The following is a 23,333-nucleotide window of genomic DNA, read 5'->3' on the forward strand; positions in this document are numbered from 1 at the left end:
ATGGGGCCATATGAAACATCATGAGTTATAAACCAAAAAAAAAAAAAAAACATTGCCGTAGAGTCAAGCAACCCTATAGGACGGAGTAGAACTGCCCCATAGTTTCCAAGGAGCACCTGGTGGATTCAAACTGCCGACCTTTTGGTTAGCAGCCACAGTGCTTAACCACTATGCCACCATGCTTATACCTGGTTGAAATTCTTAGGTGATGTATCAACTTATAAAAGTGTTTTTGATAAGAAAGACATCCAACCAAGACAAGCCAGAGTCCATTCCTCTTCCTCAGATAGCTCAGATTTGCAAACAAACGCTAATGAGATTTTCTTCCGTATTTCCTTACAATGCTGGCCTCTCCTTATTCCATTATCCACCAAAGCATTTAAAATTCCATAAATGTCCAAAGAAGCATGTACCCCAAATTAGAAACATTACTCCTGTTCCACTTCTCTAGCAGGCATTTATAGAAGCCAGATTTTACTGCTGTGGTGTTTGTAATTGAGAGTTAGTAGCAAGTAATGAAACAACACCACGCTCAAGTGAGTCCAAGGTAAGATTTGATCTACAGGCATGGTGCTTCTTAGAAGTGGGTTCTAGTGAGAAATGTGACTTATGCCAATAAAATTAACTCCAGAATTCAGTGCTCAAGGCTCTGCTACGCCAGAAGTCCATTTATTGCAAATTGTGCTATTTCCAATTTCTTTTAGTAATAAAATGCATGAATAGCCCAAAAAAGGCTATAAATAGTCAACAATGCCAAGAGCTTTTTATCCGAAGCTCCAGTAGAACACAGGGACCAGAGCTCTATCGAGTTCTTTGATCCCTTTCTCTCTCCCCTTGGGCAGGACTCCATAATAAGTCACTGATCATTAATAATTCCTTTGCCCATTTAGTTCCAGTGAATACATAAATCAACTATTTACTCTAGGAGGAGACATGGGAAATTGTTTGAAGCCATATTCTTTTGGGCATCAACAGTACATAAATTACATCGTCTTCTGTTTGAATAAGTAAAGGGAAGGAGGGAGAAAATAAGAAGTAATAATAAGACCCTGAATGGTAGGCAACCCGTTCTCTGCCTTTGTTTATCTATTGTCAATACAGTGTTGACAACACAAAAGAAAATAATACCTACTGACTTTTGTCAAGGTTGAGTGATGTGGCATACTGTGAGAGTGAGCAGTCTGAGTGTTCACATTTCATCATCTCATTTTTTTCCTTTACTTAAGCTGTTCAGTAGTTCAAACATCAATTATTTAGCTTAGGTAGACAAAGACAGTAGATGTCATTTCATTTACTGTCCTCAACCTGTATTGAACCAGCCGAAAACCATGACATTAGATAAACAAAGGTATATAACTGATTACCTCAGGTTCCGAGTTTTTTATCACCATTGCTTTGTCAAAGAAAAACAAAATCACTAGAAAGAGGGTAAAAATTGATTAAAAATCATAAAAAAAAAAAAAAGCAGATAAACTAGTAAAGATTAAGGCCACTTGCCCCTCCAGAATGCAAGGATCAAATGTCCGGTTTTATCCATATAAAATGCAAACAAACAAACAAAATCTTCCAACAGCGCTCCTTCTCATCTCGGTGGCTTCTAAACTTGCCATCTTCAACAAGATCTAACATAGTATAATCCCATTCTAAAAACCCTGAGGTAATTATGCAATACAAGCAATTCAGAATAGACAGTGCTTTAAAGTTTTACATCTTCTGCCCCCAGGCAGGTTCAAAATCCTTCATTATCACCAAAGTTTAGTTTAAAACTTAAGAGTTCTAGAAAACCCTACCTGTGTCTCAGTTCCTAGCAGCATATTCCTTCTGAAACTGTATCTCTACAGTCGTTTCTATAGTGACCATTTAATTGTGAGATATTTGTATAACATTCAATAGGTGTGGAGGTGGCTTCACTGTGGCAAGGCTCTTTGGTCTAATAGAGTCCTGTGACATTAAAGAGGTAAGTCACCCCTGAAAATAATATTCCCAAATATAGCTTCTCAGGAATGAAGACAGTTATAACTTTGAACAGAATTTTAGAATAGACTTGTTTGAGTAAAAGTTTATGTATCTCTCTTGCAGGAAAATCCCTCTCCTCCCTCCCCGACAAAAAAAGGGAAAAAAATACATCTCTCTTGGAGGAATCACCCTCAAAAAATGTATATATATATGTATATACACACACATCATATTGTATGTATGTATGTTGTCCTTGTTGTTAGGTGCCATCAGGTCGGCTCCAACTCATAGCGACCCTAGGCACAACAGAAGGAAACATTGCCCTGTCCTGAGCCATCCTTACCATCGTTGTTATGCTTGAGCTCGTTGTTGCAGCCACGGTGTCAATCCACCTCGCTGAGGGTCTTCCTCTTTTCCGCTGACCCTGTGCTCTGCCAAGCATGATGTCCTTCTCCAGGGACTGATCCCTCCTGACAACATGTCCAAAGTACGTAAGACGAGGTCATGCCATCCTTGCCTCCAAGGAGCATTCTGGTTGTACTTCTTCCAGGACAGATCTCTTCGTTCTCTTGGCAGTCCATGGCATATTCAATATTCTTTTGCCAACACCACAATTCAAAAGCGTCAATTCTTCTTCAGTCTTCCTTATTCATTGTCCAGCTTTCACCTGCATATGCTGTGATTGAAAATACCATGGCCTGGGTCAGGTGCACCTTACTCTTCAGGGTGACATCGTTGCTCTTCAACACTTTAAAGAGGTCCTTTGCAGCAGATTTACCCAATGCAATGCATCTTTTGATTTCTTGACTGCTGCTTCCATGGCTGTTGATTGTGGATCCAAGTAAAATGAAATCCTTGACAACTTCAATCTTTTCTCCATTCATCATGATGTTGCTCATTGGTCCAGTTGTGAGGATTTTTGTTTTCTTTATGTTGAGGTACAATCCATATTTAAGGCTGTGGTCTTTGATCTTCATTAGTAAGTGCTTCAAGTCCTCTTCACTTTCAGCAAGCAAGGTTTTGTGTCATCTGCATAACGCAGATTGTTAATGAGTCTTCCTCCAATCCTGATACCCCATTCTTCCTCATATAGCCCAGCTTCTTATATTATTTGCTCAGCATACAGATTAAATAGGTATGGTGAAAGAATACAACCCTGACACACACCTCTCCTGACTTTAGACCAATCAGTATCCCCTTGTTCTGTCCAAACAACTCCCTCTTGATCTATGTAAAGGTTTCTCACGAGCACAATTATGTGTTCTGGAATTCCCACTCTTCGCAATATTATCCATAATTTGTTATGATCCACACAGTCGAATGCCTTTGCATAGTCAATAAAACACAGGTAAACATCCTTCTGGTATTCTCTGCTTTCAGCCAGGATCCATCTGACATCAGCAATGATATCCCTGGTTCCACATACTCTTCTGAAACCAGCCTGAATTTCTGACAGGTCCCTGTCAATATACTGCTGCAGCCGTTTTTGAATGATCTTCAGCAAAATTTTGCTTGTGTGTCATATTAATGATATTGTTCTATAATTTCCACATTCGATTGGATCACCTTTCTTGGGAATAGGCATAAATATGGATCTCTTCCAGTCAGTTGGCCAGGAAGCTGTCTTCCATATTTCTTGGCATAGGTGAGTGAGCACCTCCAGCGCTGCATCAGTTTGTTGAAACATCTCAATTGATATTCCATCAATTCCTGGAGCCTTGTTTTTCTCCAATGCCTTCAGAGCAGCTTGGACTTCTTCCTTCAGTACCATCAGTTCCTGATCATATGCCACCTCTTGAAATGGTTGAACATCGACTGATTCTTTTTGGTATAATGACTCTGTGTATTCCTTCCATCTTCTTTTGATGTTTCCTGCGTCGTTTAATATTTTCCCCATGCAATCCTTCACTATTGCAACTTGAGGCTTGAATTTTTTCTTCAGTTCTTTCAGCTTGAGAAATGCTGAGCATGTTCTTCCCTTTTGGTTTTCCATCTCCAGCTATTTGCACATGTCAGTATAAGACTTTACTTTGTCTTCTCGAGAGGCCCTTTGAAAACTTCTGTTCAGTTCTTTTACTTCATCAATTCTTCCTTTTGCTTTAGCTGCTCGACGTTTGAGAGCAAGTTTCAGAGTCTCCTCTGACATCCATCTTGATCTTTTCTTTCTTTCCTGTCTTTTCAATGACCTTTTGCTTTCTTCATGTATGATGTCCTTGATGTCATTCCACAACTTGTCTGGTCTTCGGTCACTAGTGTTCAATGCATCAAATCTATTTTTGAGATGATCTCTAAATTCAGGGGGGTCATATTTTGGCTCTCATGACTTGCTCAGATTTTCTTCAGTTTCATCTTGAACTTGTATATGAGCAATTGATGGTCTGTTCCACAGTCGGCCCCTGGCCATGTTCTGACTGATGATATTGAGCTTTTCCATCGTCTCTTTCCACAGATGTAGTCAGTTTGATTTCTGTGTGTTCCATCTGTTGAGGTCCATGTATATTGTCGCTGTTTATGTTGGTGAAAGAAAGTATTTGCAATGAAGAAGTCGATGGCCTTGCAAAATTCTATCATTTGATCTCCGGCATTGTTTCTATCACCAAGGCCATAGTTTCCAACTACTGATCCTTCTTTGTTTCCAACTTTCACATTCCAATCACCAGTAATTATCAATGCATCTTGATTGCCTGTTCGATCAATTTCAGACTGCAGCAGCTGATAAAAATCTTCTATTTCTTCATCTTTGGCCCTAGTGGTTTTTGCATAAATTTGAATAGTCGTATTAACTGGTCTTCCTTGTAGGCGTATGGATACTATCCTATCACTGACAGCGTTGTGCTTCAGGATAGATCTCGAAACGTTCGTTTTGATGATGAATCCAATACCATTCGTCTTCAAGTTGTCATTCGCAGCATAGTAGACTATATGATTGTCCGATTCAAAATGGCCAGTACCAGTCCATTTCAGCTCACTCATGCCTAGGATATGATGTTTATGCGTTCCATTTCCTTTTTGACAATTTTCCTAGATTCATACTTCATACATTCCAGGTTCCGGTTATTAATGGATGTTTGCAGCTGTTTCTTCTCATTTTGAGTAGTGCCACATCAGCAAATGAAGGTCCCGAAAGCTTTACTCCATCCAGGTCGTTAAGGTCGACTCTACTTTGAGGAGGCAGCTCTTCCCCAGTCATCCTTTGGGTGCCTTCCAACCTGGGGGTGCTCATCTTCCAGCACTATATCAGACAATGTTCCACTGCTATTCATAAGGTTTTCACTGGCTAATTCTTTTCAGAAGTAGACTGCTGGGTCCTTCTTACTAGTCTGTCTTAGTCTGGAAGCTGAAACCTGTCCTCCATGGGTGACCCAGCTGGTATCTGAATACCGGTGGCATAGCTTCCAGCATCACAGCAACACACAAGCCCCTACAGTACGACAAACTGACAGACATATATATATATATATATGTCTATGTGTATATATATATACAGTAGAATTTTAAAATCTGTAGATTGGAAGGTATTTTAAAAATTCTCTAATCTGCTATTGATAAATGCACAGTTAAGTAAAGAGAATATTTAAAGAATAAAGAATCTATCTTGTTTTCTGGGGATACACTCTCTAGAAACATCAGTGATACCTACACGAAAAATAAGAAGAGACAGGCATCAAGGAGGAGAATTTTTTTCTTCTCAGTTCCAACACATTGGAGATAAAAATTAATAGGCAAAGTGTATCAAAAAAAAACAGATGCTCTCCTGGAAAGCCCTTCAGGCTGAATCATGTCAGCTGGCTTTCTGTGGCGAGGCAGGACTCCTGCGACTCACAGAATAATTGCTACCTCCCCAGTTGAAGCTTTTTACTGTACCTGGCTTTATGTTCAAGCAACCATCCAGTGATGGGGAGGGGGGTTCCATGGGGGCTAGGGTGACAGCCGGAAGATGCATATGATTTTAGATTACGTTTCTTTTCATCTGAAAAGCGCTATCTCTGGACTTCCTCAGTGATCAGACGCCTCACAGACTCCTTATCTTGCATTTAAACCTAAGCACACACTAACAAACATTATTTATAGCATTTTCAGACTCAAAGAAAGTGTGTGCGATACAACACTTGAGTGTGTAATAGTTGAATATGTCAGTAAAAAAGCACAGAAGACTCAGAATCTTGTAGCCAAAAAGAAAATAGAAATGATTAAAGTAAGCTCCATATACAGACAACTTATAATAAAACTAATAAGGCAAAGGTATGCAAAGATAGCATAAAAATTATTTTAGCCCCAACAATGATACCTTATTCATGTCTATCACAGTATAGTATTATTGTCTAGTCCAGTGGTCTCAAAGGCCAATAGCATCAGCATCACCAGGAGCCTTGTTACCCATGCAAATTCTCAGGCCCCACCACTTACCTAGGAGCCCTGGTGGCTCAAAGGTTAAGCTCTCTGCTGCTAGACAAAAGGCTGGCTGTTCGAACCCACCCAGCAACCCCCCAGAAGAAAAGACCTGGCAACCTGCTCCCATAAAGAATAAACCCAAACAAAACCCAGTGCTGTCGAGTTGATTCCGAAAGATTACAGCTTAGAAAAATCTATGCGGCAGTTCTACTCTCTCATACAGGGTCACTATGAGTCAAAATGAACTCAACAGCACCTAACAACTACAACAACGTTCTGAGTCTGACACCCTATGGGTGGGCCAGCAATCCATGTTCTGACAAGGCCTCCAGGTGATCCTGCTGTTTGAGAAGCTCTGGCTTAATACAGCCTGCAAATTTCAGTGTGCATAAGGATCATTGGAGGCACGTTAATAGTTCTGATTCAACAGGCCTTGCTCCCCAGATGTTTTGACTCAATAAGCATTTTTAATCACACTGTGGTGATTTTGGTCCAGCTGGACATCTGACATAATTTCAGAATGCTGGCCTAGCGTTTAAGATGGTGGAGTCTGGTAGCCCACCATTCAAAGCATAGTGTGACCATTTCTTATCTCTAGTCTGGTCAGCATCTCTGAGTCCATTTGCTCATCTGTCAAAAATAATATACTCCCTATGTTGGAGAGAATGAGGTAAGAAATGGTATCAGATTTGGACAGCAGAGTGCCTGGCACAAGGCAAGAGCTTAAGAAATGATAACCATTATTATTTAAGATAGCATATCACTTTCCACATTGCTGGGTATTTATCGTAGCAGACTAATATTATCAATTGCCTGTAACTTAACATCCCAACATGGTAAAAACAACTCAACCCATCTGCAGACATCATCGACTCTAGATGTCCTTGTTGACATTCCAGCAACACACTGATTCAAGAAACAGCTCAGTCAAATGAAAACACCCAGGCAGTTTCAATTGTATGTGATTTTTTTTTCAGTGTTGTTTATTTTTAAAAAGCAAAGAAGAGCATAGTGTTTGGGAGCACAAGCTGAGATTCCAGGCTGCCTGGGTTCAGACAATGGCTCTGCCACTCACTAGCTGTTCGATCTTGAATAATTTACTTAGACCCATATACCTCAGTTTCCACATAAGTAGAATAGGGATGATAATAATAAGTATTATTAATAATAGGTCCGCCACCCATCTGTCAGTTTGTCATACTGTGGTGGCTTCTGTGTTACTGTAATGCTGAAAGCTATGCCACTGGAATTTCAAATACCAGCAGGGTCACCCATGGGGCCACGTTTCCGTAGAGTTTCTGGACTAAGACTGGATAGAAAGGTCTGGTGATCTACTTCTGAAAATTAGCCATGAAAACTCCGTGGATCACAGAATATTGTCCAATATAGTGCTGGAAGATGAGCCCTCTAGGTTGGAAGGCACAGAAAGTACACAGTGGGTCCAACAATGGACTCAAGCATAGCAACAATCATGAAGGTGGTGCAGGACCAACCAGGCAATGTTTCGATCTTTTGTATATAGGATTGCCATGAGTCAAAGCTGACTTGATGACAACCAACAATAAAAGTTAATAACCCACCCATTAACGCATTGCCTTCGAGTCAATTCCGACTCATAGCGACCCTATAGGACAGAGTAGAACTGCCCCATAGAGTTTCCAAGGAGCGCCTGGTGGATTCAAACTGCTGACCTCTTGGTTAGCAGCCGTAGCACTTAACCACTACGCCAAAATTAATAACAGGTACTATTATTATTATTATTATTTTTACTATTATTAATAGGGTTGTAAGGACGATTAAATAGAAGGACGATTAAATAGAAGGACATTAGCGTTGACTCAGACTAGTGCTAAGTCTAAACCTTCAATAAATATTAACTTTTTAGTTAGGAAATCATTGCAGTTAGTTTTCTATGTACTGATTATGGTATATTTGAAATCAATGTAAACTTGAACTTTGTTTCAGTGATAAAATGATTTCCAGTTAGATTTACAGCACTGTAATTGTGCATAAAAATTTATTTTAAATTTCACTTATTAATAGTGAGAACAAATTTTTAAAAAATGGTGCCACTTCTCGTTTGTTAAGAATGAAGATGTGAGTAATGTCAGGGCCAAGAGAACTAATGCTACTGCGTTACCTGCTGTTGAGTGCTCGGGAGTGATTGGAGCCCCGTTAGCACGTCTGAATGGAAGTAAAGAAATTCCTCTGCAAATACATGAAGAAGCATCTTCATGTAGCTTCACAACTGAAACAAATCCATATTTGATACATCTTAAAATACCAGAAACCATAAAGTACCCAACATTAGTAGAAAACAATTTGTAAGAAAGGAGTACAAAGAGAATCGACCAACATCTTGACTTTGCTAAAAACGCTGTATATAATCCCAAATAATTTAAGACAAGCTAACCACGTTCCAGTTTAGAAATCCACAAGTTCTTCAAGACTGGCTTGCCTTCAGACACCTCATATTGCAAAATCAACCTTGCTAAGTTCTTTAACCATTTAACCCATAAAAAGAAGATTCATATTATTCCTGACCTTATGTCTTATCTTAAATAAAATGTCTAATAAACCGACGGCACTGATTTGGTTGGGTAAGAAACCTTAAGAGACATTGTTCTTTGGGATTTTTTTTTTCCAAAATAAAACATAAATCTTCCATAATTTGCTGTCCAGATTTGTATAAAGCAGTAACATCACAATACTCAGCTCCCCCAAAAGCTCAAGGGCAACTCACATTTCATGTCTTTTCACAATAGCCTGAGAAGATTAAGATACAAAGGTTTTCTCTTATCTTTTGTTCAGAAAGTTGCAGTCATAGCATTGCTTAATATCAGATCTTAATATAAGTAAATTGTGGCCTTTCTTCCAAGAAACAGGTTCCTAAAATGTACCCCATCAACATCAGATTGTTCCCAAACATCCTACTGCAGATCCAAAATGCAAGTTAAAAAAAAAATGTTTCTACTCATGGGGGGTGGGGGGGTACACTAAGGTATACATTTAATAGTAAAATTAAAAAGTTAAAAGTAAATATTTGACTAAAGCCTTTTTTTTTTTTTTTCACTTTCATTGAAGTGTTTGGTTAGAAAAGGGATTGGGTAAAATAAAGGTATGGGTTGAATCTAGGCTATCCTAGGCAAAATTATAAAATACTTAAATTTTCAAATCCTTTCTTTAGGTTGGAAACCCTGGTGGTGTACTGGTTAAGAGCTACAGCTGCTAACCAAAAGGCTGGCAGTTCAAATTCACCAAGCGCTCCTTAGAAACACTTTGGGGCAGTTCTACTCTGTCCTATAGGGTCACTATGGCAATGAGTTTGGTTTTTGGTTTCTTTAGGTTAAGCTATATGAAACTGCCATTTTTGTAGATCAAGAAAAAGTTGATAACAGCAATTCCATGTGATTCAGCCTTCATACTCCTGGTACTCTCTTTCCCCTGGTCCCTAAGCATCAAGTGCCTTTCTACTGCCCAAATCCCCAAATTCCCAATTGTGTCTCATCACAAAGACCTGGTTTCATTTAAATACCTCATGCTCCAAAATCAGCTGTCACCCACCCCAAGTGAATTCTTAAGTAGAGGTAGTTTAGATAAAGTTAAAGAATTTAGCCCATGAAGGAAATATTTAGGGGTAGAAGGAGCTTCTAGGGCTACTTAAATAAAAACACATGAGCAGCCAAACTCTTCGCTCTACATACCTACAAAAAAACAAACCAACAAACAAAAAAACTTTTTTTGTTGTTGCAGCTGCTAGCAAAACTGCCCATCGCAGTACTGTTATTTCTGTATATACCTCTAGAGATTACTTCTCTTTCAATCAAATTGGAGAATGATTGTTGGCAGCTAAAATATTTATTCAATTCAAGAGTTCTCTTAGTGATTTCTTTTCCTCTCAGACCTGTTTTTCCAATTAAGCCTGATCCAAACTTAGGAACATGTAATGGATATAACATTATTGAAGTCCTTCCAAGTTTACGTTTCCTTATCAGTAAGTCCATTCCTCTCTGTCTGACCACGACTGCTATTATTTTATGAGAGGGATAGTGTGACATGGTAGCTAAAATACGTACTCCACAGCCAGCCTGTCTGCTTTGAGCCCTGACTCCACCGCTGAGCAACTTGTGATCTTGGGCAAGTTGCTTGACTTTCTGCAAGTTGATGTCCTCTCGTATAGAACAGAGATAACAATACGTATCTCTACATCATATACAACAATTAACACAAAATGGATCGAAGTCCTAAACACAATAGCTAAAACAATAAAACTCTTAAAAAAAAGAAGCCTTCATGACCTGAGATTTTGGCAAAGGATTCTTAGATATGACATCAAAAGCATGAGTAGCAAAGGAAAAGAAATAAACTAAACTTCATAAAAAAAAGACTTTTGTGCTTCCAAGGATGCCTTCAAAAAAGTGAAAACACAACTCACGGAATGGAGAAAATATTTGCAAATCATTTATTTGATAAAGAACTTGTATCTAGAATATATAAAGAACTACAATTCAATAATAAAAACACAAATAATTTTTAAAAATGGACAAAGGATTTAAATATTTCTCCAAGGAAGATATACAAATGGCCAATAAGCACATGAAAAGACACTCAATATCAGTAACCATCAGGCAAATAGAAATTAAGATCGCAATGAAACATCACTTGATAACCACTATCCCTTGTCATCGAGTCAATTCCAACTCATAGCGACTATATAGGGCACAGTAGAACTGCCCCATAGGATTTCCAAGGAGTGGCTGGTACGTTTGAACTGCTGACATTTTGGTTGGCAGCCACAGCTCTTGACTGCTAACCAAAAGGTCGGCAGTTCAAAACCACCAGTGGCTCCACAGGAGACAGACGTGGAAGCCTGCTTCTGTACAGATTTAAGCCTTGGAAACCCTGTGGGTCGCTATGAGTGGGTTTAGGACAGGTAGGATCAAAATGCCAGATAAAAACAAGTGCTGGTGAGAATGTGAAGAAATAGGAACCATCGCGTACTGTTGGTCAGAACATAAAATTGTGCAGCTGCTTTGAAAAACAATCTAGCAATTTCTCAAATGTAGAATTACTCTATAACCCAGTAATTCCACTCATATGTATATACCCACGAGAAATGAAAACATACATCCACACAAAAAATTTGAACATACGTGTCCATAGCAACATTAATCGTAAGAGCCAAAAGATGGAAACAACCCAAATATCAATGGAAGAATGTATAAACAAAATGTGGTATGTCCATGCAGTGGAATATTATTCAGCCATAAAAAAAGGAATGAAGTTCTGATACATGGTACTACGTGGGTGAACCTTGAAAACGATGATAAGTGAAAGAAGCCAGTCACAAAAGATCATATATTATATCTTTCCAATCATATGAAAGTCCATAATAGGGAAATACAGACAGACACAAAGCAGATTAGGGCTGGGAGGAGGGATAGGAACAGAAAGTGGTAGCTAAAGAATATGGTGTTTTTTAGATGATGAAAATAGTCTAAAATTCACTGTGGTATTCGTTGTGCATATACTAAAAACCATTGGATTGTACACATTAAATGGGTGAATCACCTGGTATGTGATTTTTATCTCTATAAAGCTATTAAAAATGATGATAACAATAATACTTATCTCACAGGGACATATGAATTAAATTGAATCCGTATTTTTAAGTGCTTAGGATAGTAACGGAAACCCTGGTGGCTTAGTGGTTAGGTGCTACAGCTGCTAACCAAGAGGTAGACAGTTCAAATCCACCAGGCGCTCCTTGGAAACTCTATGGGGCAGTTCTACTCTGTCCTATAGGGTCGCTATGAGTCAGCAATGGGTTTTAATGGGAGGATAGTAACTGGTCTACCATTCAATGGTTGCTAAATAACTACAGCCACAGTAAGAGGGGGAGGGCAGAAAGAAGCTAGGATTTAGGAAACTGGTCCAGTTAGGTTAAAATGTTAGGAGTAAAGCTCACATTTTCTAGGAGAAAGAGGTTGAAGAAACAGTGACACCTTGTACCATGACCGGTCCAAAGCTTTAAGGAGACAGTCATGTTATAGAGGATGAGAGAAAAGAGTCAAGCAGAACTGTGTTTCCCAATGAAGTTCTAGGGGAAAAAAAAAATTGCCCAGTGCTGGCTCAACAACATGAAGAAGCCATGGTTAGGCATGGGGAAAGCCTGATTTAGCATTCCGGGGTCACACTCAGTCTCCATGGTGTGCACATGACCCTGAGATTTGTGTCCGTACCTTTTTGGGAGAAGGTGATGATCAACGGGTCTGGCTGCAGTACTTGTCAGATGGGGTTGCCTTAGTTGTGGGGTGAAGTGATCCTATAGTCAAGGATTATCAACCAGCCACCTGAGCCAGCAATAAAGGGGATGCGGGTAACTATAGTTCAGTACAATCACAGGAGGGTTGGTCTGGGGCCAAGTCAAGAGAAAAGAAACCAGGAAGTACAACAGCCACAGACCGCAGCCGTGGACAAGCAGAATACTCAAGAATGGGGCCACACAAACAACCAGCTCTCCCAACCACAAAGACCGACTCCACAAAATCACACAGTCTCTCCAGATACCCCAACACCATATTAAAGATGAGCAGGAGAAAGCTATGAAGATCTGAAAAACTGGGTTAGACAAAAGTGACAGAGATACCCAAAAGACTGTTTAAAGTTTTGGTAAATATGCCAAATTGAATTCAATTTCTTTTTCCCACCATTCACTAACGTGGGGCTCATGAGGAATATTATATTAGCTATATATGAAAAATAAATTGCAACCTCTTGGCACTTTTGAGTGTACAAAGAAAATTACACTGCTAGAAACACAATGGGAAAATGGTACATTTGATTTTAAGAGACTAATTTTGTCCTTCTGAAAACCATCTGTTTTGTAAAATTATTCATAAAGGGGAAGACCATATAACCCAATGCCATAACCTTTGGAGTTGAGTAGCCAAGGTTCAAATTCTAGTACAATCCCTTTCTTAGCTGGGTATCCCAAAGCAAGTTATCTAACTTCTCAGTACTTCTGTTCCCACACTTATAAAAAGAAGGCATTAATTGTTCCTACCTTAGAAGTTTGTTGTGAGATAATATATGTACATTATAAGTTTCCATTATGAGGTCAATATTAGATAGTACTGTACAGACAAAGAACTCAGTGTCAGGCTCATAGCATGTACTCAGTATTAGCTATAATTAGTAGTAAAAATGACATTCAGTAGAACTGTGCTAGTCCAAGCCAAGAGCAAGCTGATATTTCAACTATTAAAGAAAAAAAAATTCTAATCAAAAAAACAAGTGTTGGTGAGGATGAGAAGAAACTGGAGCCTTGTGCCTTGCTGATGGGAATGTAAAATGGTGCAGCTGCTGTAGAAAACATTTGGCAGTTCCTCAAAAAGTTAAGCATGGAATTTACTATATGACCGAGCAATACCACTCATAGGTACATACGAAGTAGGAAAATGGGCCGGTTATTTAAACCAATTATCAAAATTAAACTACCTCATGGAGCCAGATGACTCAAAGAATAATTTCTTTTGAACTTGACAATGTAGAAAAATGGGATTTTCATTAATTATTTACCTTGATGTAACAATTAACCGAATGGTATCCACATAGTCTTCTTAGGTAGGACATGGGAACAAACAGGTTTAAATGACAGGTGGCTGAAAGAATTTTACAAACTATTTGCCTCTTTTATTTGGTTTCCATTTGCTAATTAGTTTGTTAATTTAATCATTGGTAAAGCATGTATTGATTGCCTACTGTATGTTTGATAAAATACAAAGTACATTAGGATGGGGATGGGAGGCGTAAGGGCGGACAAACCAAACCAAAACAAACTCGTGGCTGTAGAGTCAATTCTGACTCATAGTGACCATATAGGATGGTAGAGCTGCCCCATAGGGTTTCCAAGGAGCACCTAGTGGATTTGAACTGCTGAACTTTTGGTTAGCAGCTGTACCTCTTAACCACTATACGACCAGGGTTTCTATGCCACCAGGGTTTCTCTATTCCCAAAGATCTCATAGTTTAGTTCTAAACATTTGCATAAAGAATGATCTCAAAGCAACATTTGTAAGATAATATTGTAAAAAAAGTGTATATAAATACTGAGGCACTATGGTATAGATTGATAAAGGGGTAAAAGTTGCTAGACAGAGCAAAGAGAGATAAGCATTTGTTTTCTTAAACTTTATACCAGTCTTTTTTTTAAAGTAGAAAGATAAATATACCATATACATATATGTTGTTGTTGTTGTTGTTTAAGCCTCTGGAATACAAATTAACCAATTATTTTATCTAGGGTCCATAGAAGAGAGGTTTACATGATGTAATCGAGTTCTATGTAAATGAGGGCTGGTGTACTTTCAAAACATAAAAGAGGTGATTGTTGTTGTTAGTTGCCCTCGGGTCATGGCCATGCCATGTAAAACAGAACGAAATGATGCCCTGTCCTACGCCATTTTCATAACCGTCGCCACGCTCATGTCCTTTTTGTGGCCACCATGTATTTTGAGTACTTTTCAACTTAAGGGGCTCATTTTACAGCAGCAGTTTGAATCCACCAGGTGCTCCTTGGAAACTCTATGGGGCAGTTCTACTCTGTCCTACAGGGTCACTATGAGTCGGAATCAACTCGACAGCAGTGGGGTGGGTGGGATATCAGACAATATTCTGCTGTGATCCATAGGGTGCTCATAAGGCCCTGACTCATGGTGAACCCATACACAGCAGGTTGGGGCCATTGTGATCCATAGAGTTTCCACTATCTGATTTTCGGAAGTAAATTGTCTTTCTTCCTAGTCTCTCTTAGTCTGGAGGCTCCATTAACACCTATCTAGCATCATAGCAACAAGCAAGCCTCCACTGACAGTGGCTGTGCGTGAGGTACATTGGCTGGAAAGTGAACCTGGGTCTTCCACATGGAAGATGAGAATTCTACCACTAAACTGGCCCTGCCCTTCACACACACACATACGTAGGCATGTATGTATTTACACCATGATATAAATTGAGTCCTGCCTTTCTAAAATTTGATATCTGGTGTGACCTGCAGAGTTGTGGGCCTCATTTCATGAAAACTAAGTGAAACCACTGCTGTGTAATTTGCGTCAATAATGTACAAATACAACTCTAATTCCCACCTTTCTTTTCCCCTCCAGTTTCTTTAACCTGCAATTTACACATTGACAATATTTGAATTCTATGTACAGAAGTAAGCTGCTTAAGCAACGAACATAGACGAAAACTGAGTATCATACATGAATATTTCTAAATTACAGCATAAAACAAGGATACTGAGAAACAAAATAAAATCACACTATCAATAACCCCTTAGAAATAATTAACACATTTTGTTGATATGAGATTTAATCTCATAGAGCATTTCTGTCAGGCTCTGCCTGCTTATGTCCAGTGACTATGCCCACTGTCTTGAGATCTTGAGAAGTCACTCATTCCATTATTTGCTAGGTCTCTTTGTAAGAAAATATCTTTATATTGAGCTGACATCCTCCTCCCCTAATTTCAACCTATGGATTCTAGTTAGCCAAACAAACATAAATTGATTCTTCTTTAGGATAGCGGCCAACACAATGGACATAAAATAATAAAAATAATAATAATTCACATTATTGAACACTTATCGTAGCTCACAGCTGGGGAATTAGCCCAAATGGTAGAACACTCAGCATGTGAGAGGTAGCGGGATCGATGCCCTATTTCTTCAATTTGGAAACCCTGGTGGCTTAGTGGTTAATAGTTACAGCTGCTAACCAAAAGGTCAGTACTTCGAATCCACCAGGTACTCATTGGAAACCCCATGGGGCAGTTCTACTCTGTCCTCTAGGGTCAATATTAGTCAGAATCAACTCCACAGCAGCGGGTATTGTATCTCAGGCTTGGTGCTCAGCATTTCACATTATTAAATTGCTTAATACTCTTAACAACCACGTAAGATAATTATAATTACGATTCCCATTTAGAAAACTCAGGAATGGAGCTTAAATGAGTTTCCCAATTATACACAGGCAGCATTTGGCTTCATCATAATATAAACTCAGGCAGTCTGACTCTAGAATCCATGTTTCCTGCTGTTACACTGTACTGTCTCACCAAGACGGTCAGGCAACAAGCCCTACACAATTAAATAATATTACCATATTTTTACAGAAGTAACGTGAACATTCTGTGTTTGTTTGCTGGCTGAGTCCCACCCCTACCCCCTGAGGTATTTTCATAAGTGTGCCATGTTAATTTTTTTATAGCAATTTGTAGAAGAGGCTTGGCATGGCAACACTTGTGAGGGTGCCTTGTAGAAGTGAGAGCACAGCCGGCAAGCAAATGCAGGAATGCGTTATTTGCATAAAAATACAGTACACAGGACACATCACAGTATGCATTGCTCTCCTCAATAAAGGATCATCTTGAAAAAAAAAAAAAGGAAGGTAAGTCTAAATCTGGATTCTGTCTTATCTACCAGAATAAATCAAGAATTTAAACCCATCTTTTCACCACCATGTGAGGCTGATCATGAGAGATGCTAAAGCAGAGGTGCACCATAACACGAAGAAAAACAAAATGGTTTCTGAGATCAATAACTGATAGCACTTCATTTGAGGAATACAATCTTCTTTTGTTGCTGTTGGTTGCTGTTGAGTCAGCTCCTACCATGGAGATTCCAAGCACCCCTAAATGAAACATTGCTCTGTCCTGTGCCATCTTCCTGACTGTTGGTATGTTTGAGTCCATTGTGATGGCCATTGTGTCAATCTTTCTCTTTGAGGGATTCCCTTGCCTTCGCTGGCCCTTCACTTTACCAGATAAAATTCCCTCCTCCAGCATTCAGTCCCTCCTGACGGCATGGCCAAAGTCAGCTAGTGAAAGCCTTGGACAATACTCTGTGATCCATAGGGTTTTCATTAGATAATTTTCAGAAGTAGATCACCAGGCCTCCTTTCCTAGTCTTAGTCTGGAAACTCCACCGACATTTGTCCACCATGGGTGGCCCTGCTGGTATTTGAAATTCCGGTGGCATAGTTTCCAGCATCACACCAATATGCAAGGCACCACAGTACCACGAACTGACAGACAGGTGGTGGAATCTTCTTCACATATAGCAATTGATGGAAACATCTTATTTGAAAAGTGAACTTTGTACAATTGCAGATGCTGATTGTAAGAATTCTCTGTAAAAACTTGCAGGAGTCTGAAAAAAAAAAAGTGGACATCTCAGCACAAACCAGTGAGACACAATAAATATTTGCTGGATTAAACTTTACACAGTAAATGTCAACAACACTCAGAGGCTGGAAAAATAGAAACATGAAACAAGACAGTCCCTTGAACTACATTCACTGAGAGTTTCACCTTGAGAAGAGAATTCCTCACAGTATGTTTTTGTAACTGGTTGCACGTATACTGATGTTAAACATAAATGCAGAGCCAGCCTTAGAACCAGGAAAGCAAGCCCCAGTCCTAGAACTAACTCCCTACAGCCCTCATCATCTCCTGGCTGCACCTCTTCTTTAGCCTGAGTTCTGGAGTGTGATGGAGAACAGCAGCCCACCTGCAATGGGCTTGTTACATGAGCAAAAAATCAGCTTTTGTGCTTGTAATCCAATGAGATATTGGGATTGTTTTTTACCAAAGCATTACTTAGCTGACTGATAGAAATAGTCACCTTGAAGGAGGGAGAGGTAAGAAAACATTTCTTTTTCCCTTCCTACCCTCCAGATTCTTAGAATTACTTCCTGTGTTATTATTATGTTACTTTGTTTTTCTGCCGAAATGCTAGTTTAGAAACATAGTGTAAATCCAGACATACTCAGTTAACCCTTTGGTTTCCTTACATCTTGCATTAAACAATAATTTTAGATAGCTATCTAAAATACCTATCTAAAACAGGTAGAACCCACCCAAATTAAAAAAAAAAAAATCATTTTCCTGATTATAAAGGTAATACTTCTTCATAAAGAAATATTAGAAAATATTAAAGATATTATACAACCAAATGCAAGTCATCATTAATCCCACAATCTAAAGATAACCACTGTTACCACTGTATTAGTAACAGTAATGGATTGCTTTCTTATGCAGTATATATATATATATATATATATATATATATATATATATATATATATATGTATATATACACTATTGGATTACAAATTGGCATCTTTCTATATATGCAGTTTAGTATCCTGCTATTTTACTTGACATTATACTGTAAGCATTTTCCAAAACCATACAATATTTTTGAAAATATATTTTTCATGTATGCACACTATCATTCAATGAATATGCAACTGTTTATCCAGCTATTTTCCTCTTACTAGATGGAAAAATAACATGATAGGGACATAAATGAGATATAAACAAAGACCTATATAAACAAAAAAAATTATGTAAACACAGATGAAGAAGCACAGAATTCTACCTGGGTGAATAAGAGATGTCCTTCCTTAAAGAGGACACATCTTGTGAGATGATTCTTAATGATAAGAATTTCATGTGGTAGACTAGGAAGATAAGGGCCTTGCAGACAAAGGAAGCAGCTTAAACAAAGGCAATAAAACATAAAAGTACAAGAACAATTTAATAATGTCCAGGTGCAAGCACATCTAGAAAGGAATCGCGAAGCCAGATTATGAAGGCTCTTCAAAACTCTTCTAGAGAATCTAGAGTTCATCTTACGGCAAGCGGGAGATACCAACACTTTTAAAGAGATGTGGGTTAGATCTTTGTTTTAGAAATGCATTTTACAGTGAAAAGAACCCTGCTTCAACTTGAGTTTGGTGAATTTGGTGACAGGATTTTCTTTTAAGAAAAGGTAAAAATAAAAATCATAGATCTCAAACATGATCCTCTTTTTGCCTACTCCCTAGTGAATACATTTAATGTACTTTTGTAAGTACAGCAATAAAACAACCAGAGAAACACACACACATGCACATGTATCTACCATATATATGCGTGTGTGTATATATAGATATACATGTATATACACACACATATACATACCGTGTGTGTGTGTGTGTACATGTATGTATACATGAGTTCCTAGGTGAAGCAGAGTTAAGCATTTGGTTACTAACCAAAGGGTTGGAAGTTCTTTTCCACCCAGAGGCGCTCAGAAGAAAGGCCTGATGATTTATTCCAAAAGGCCACAGTCATGGAAAACCCGATGGAGCACATTTCTACTCTGAAACATTCAGGGTCACCAAAAAAATTATCCACCATATAAATACACATACATACATATGCATACACACACACACACACGTGTATATAAAACCCATTATCATCAAGTCAATTCCAACTCACAGTGACTCTATAGGAAGAGTAGAACAGCCCCATAGGGCTTCCAAGGAGAAGCTGGTGGATTCCAACTGGCTGGTGGATGCCGGCCTTTTGATTAGCAGACAAGCTCTTAAACACTGAGCCTCCAGGGCTCCATAAATATGTATGTATGTGTATATATATATGAATGTATATATATTAAAAGTCATATTACAGTTAATACAACTATTCATAAGTATAACAATAAAACCGGTAATGCCAAAGATGTGGAAAATGAAGATTTTCACTCACTTCTACAGTCTGAAATTGATCAAACATGCAATCGAGATACATTGATAATTACTGGCAATTGGAATGCAAAAGTTGGAAACAAAGAATAAGGATTGGTAGTTGGAAAATATGACCTTGGTGATAGAAACAATGCCAGAGATCATATGATAGAATTTTGCAAGACCAATAGCTTAGTCATTGTAAATACCTTTTTCAACAGCATAAACTGCAACTATATATACATGGACCTCACGGGATATAAAACACAGGAATCAAATCAAATATATCTGTGAAAAGAGACAATGGAAGAGTTCAATATTATCTGTTAGAAAAAGGTCAGGGGCCAACTGCACAGCAGACCATCAACTGCTCGTATGAAAGTTCAAGTTGAAGCTGAAGAAAATCAAAACAAGTCCACAAGAGCCAAAATAAAACCTTGAGTACGTCCCTTCTGAATTTGGAGACCATCTCAAGAATAGATTTGATGACTCATTGAACACTAATGACCGACGACCAGACGAATTGTTAATGACATCAATTGTTAATTACATGAAGAAAGCAAAAGGTCATTTAAAAGACAGGAAAGAAAAGACCAAAATGGATGTCAGAAGAGACTCTAAATGTTGCTTTTGAATGTAGAGTAGCTAAAGCAAAGGGAGAAATGATGAAGTAAAAGAGCTGAACAGAAGATTTCAAAGGGCAGCTCAAAAGACAAAGTAAAAAATATATATTGAAATGCACAAAGAGCTGGAGCTAGAAAACCAAAAGGGAAGAACACGTTCAACATTTCTCAAGCTGAAAGAGCTGATTAAAAAATTTAAGCTTCGAGTTGTAATTTTGAACGATTCCATGGGCAAGAGATTGAATGACGCAGGAAGAAACAAAAGATGGAAGGAATACACAGAGTCACTGTACCAAACAGAATTGGTCAATGTTCAACTATTTCAGCGGTAGCATATGATCAAGAACCAATGGTACTGAAGGAAGAAGTCCAAGCTACACTGAAGGCATTGGCAAAAAACAAGGCTCCAGGAATTGACAGAATTCCAGTTGAGATGTTTCAACAAACAGATGCAATGCTGGAGGTGCTCAGTGGTCTATGCCAAGAAATTTGGAAGACAGCTACCTGGCCAACCCACTGGAAGAGATTCACATTTGTGCCCACTCCAAAGAAAGGGAAACCAACAGAACAATATCATTAATCAAACAATATCATTAATATCACATGCAAGTAAAATTTTGCTAAGATCACTCAAAAACAGTTGCAGCAGTACATCAACAGGGAACTGCCAGAAATTCAAGTTGGATTCAGAATTCAAGTCATATCAATTGCTGATGCAGATGGATGTCGGCTGAAAGCAGAGAATACCAGAAAGATGTTTACCTGTGTTTTATTGACTATGCAAAGGCATTTAACTGTGTAAATCACAACAAATTATGGATGTCACTGAGAAGAATGGGAATTCCAGAATGCTTAGTTGTGGAACCTGTGCATAGACCAAAAAGGAGTCGTTCGAATAGAGCAAGGGGGTACTGCATGTTTTAAAATGAAGAAAGGTGTGTGTCAGGGTTGTATCCTTTCACCAAACTGATTCAGTCTGTATGCTGAGCAAATAACACAAGAAACTGAACTATGAAGAAGAACAGGGCATCAGAACTGGAGGAAGACTCATTAACAACGTGCAATGTACAGAGGACACAATCTTGCTTGGTGAAAGTGATGAGGACATGAAGCACTTACTAATGATCAAAGATCACAGCCTACAGTATGGTTTATACCTCAACACAAAGAAAACAAAAATCCTCACAACTGGACAAATAAGCAACAGCATGATAAATGGAGGAAAGATTGAAGTTGTCAAGGATTTCATTTTACTTTGATCCACAATCAACACCCATGGATGCAGTAGTCAGGAAATCAAACAACGTATTACATTGGGCAAATCTGCTACTGTAAAAGACCTCTTTAAAGTGTTAAGAAGCTAAGATGTCGCTTTGAGGACTAAGGTGCACCTGACCCAAAAAAGCCATGGTATTTTCAATCACCTCGTATGCATGCAAAAGCTGGACAATGAATAAGGAAGACCAAAGAATTGATGTCTCTGAATTATGGTGTTGGCGAAGAACATTGAATATACCTCAGACTGCCATAAAAATGAATAAGTTTGTCTTGGAAGAAATATACCCTTAGAAGCAAGGATGGCAAGACTTCATCTCATGTACTTTGAACATGGTATCAGGAGGAACACGTCCCTGGAGAAGAAAATCATGCTTGGTAAACTAGAGGGTCAGTGAAAAAAGGAAGACCCTCAACGAGGTGAATTGACACAGTGGCTGCAACAATGGGCTCGAACATTACAATGATTGTGAGGATGGCGCAAGACCAGGCAGAGTTTCATTCTGTTGTACATAGGGTCGCTGAGTCAGAACCAACTTGACGGCACCTAACAACAACAATAATATATGTATATATATTGTGTGTGTATATATATACATATATACACCATAATATACACACATGCATACCATACACAGAATATATATATAGACATATAATGTGGGTGTGTGCATATATGACATACATACCATATAGAATACATATATATATAGTGTTTGTCTATATGGGTGGGGTGACTGTATATATGCCTGTGTGTGTGTGTGTGTGTGTGTGTGTACTCTCTCTTTCCCTCTCTCTCTCTCTCTATATATATATACATACGTGTGTGTTTGTATGTGAATGTTTCATTGGAGCTAGCCCACAGAACAGCTGCCTGTGAAACCCCTTGAATTACCCACACCCAGTGACTAAAATTGCATATATATTATATATATATAATGTGCTATACTTACATACATAGATAGATATAGATAGACATATAGATATAAACATATAAACTGTTGCCATCAAGTCAATTCCAATTCATAGAGACCCTATAGGACAGAGTAGAACTGCCCACAGGCTTTCCAGGGAGTAGCTGGTGGATTCGAACTACCAGCCTTTTGGTTAGCAGCTGAGCTCTTAACCTCTGCACCACCAGAGCTCATATATATACATATACATACACACACATACACTTATATACATAATACATACTATATATGCGGCATGGATGTATATCTGTAGGTGTGGGGGTGTGTACACGTGCGTGTATACATCGTGCATGTATGTGTGTCAGGGTATATTTGATCTATATACCATATCATGTACTCAGGGCCAATGAATAAAGAATTTCCCTACTTCTAAGCACCCTTGCTTGCAGATGGCGACTGGGAAGCCAGGCTTATGGGGCCATTCTGAGCATCTTGAAGCTGCTATTCTACAGCAGCTGTGTCCTTTACACAAGGGAAGCTTTCCCCTTGTATCCTAATTGGGCATGAAATCTGACTCACCAGCACAAGTTATATTGGAG

This window comes from Loxodonta africana, chromosome 1 (genome assembly GCF_030014295.1).
Source record: "Loxodonta africana isolate mLoxAfr1 chromosome 1, mLoxAfr1.hap2, whole genome shotgun sequence".
Classification (NCBI taxonomy): domain Eukaryota; kingdom Metazoa; phylum Chordata; class Mammalia; order Proboscidea; family Elephantidae; genus Loxodonta; species Loxodonta africana.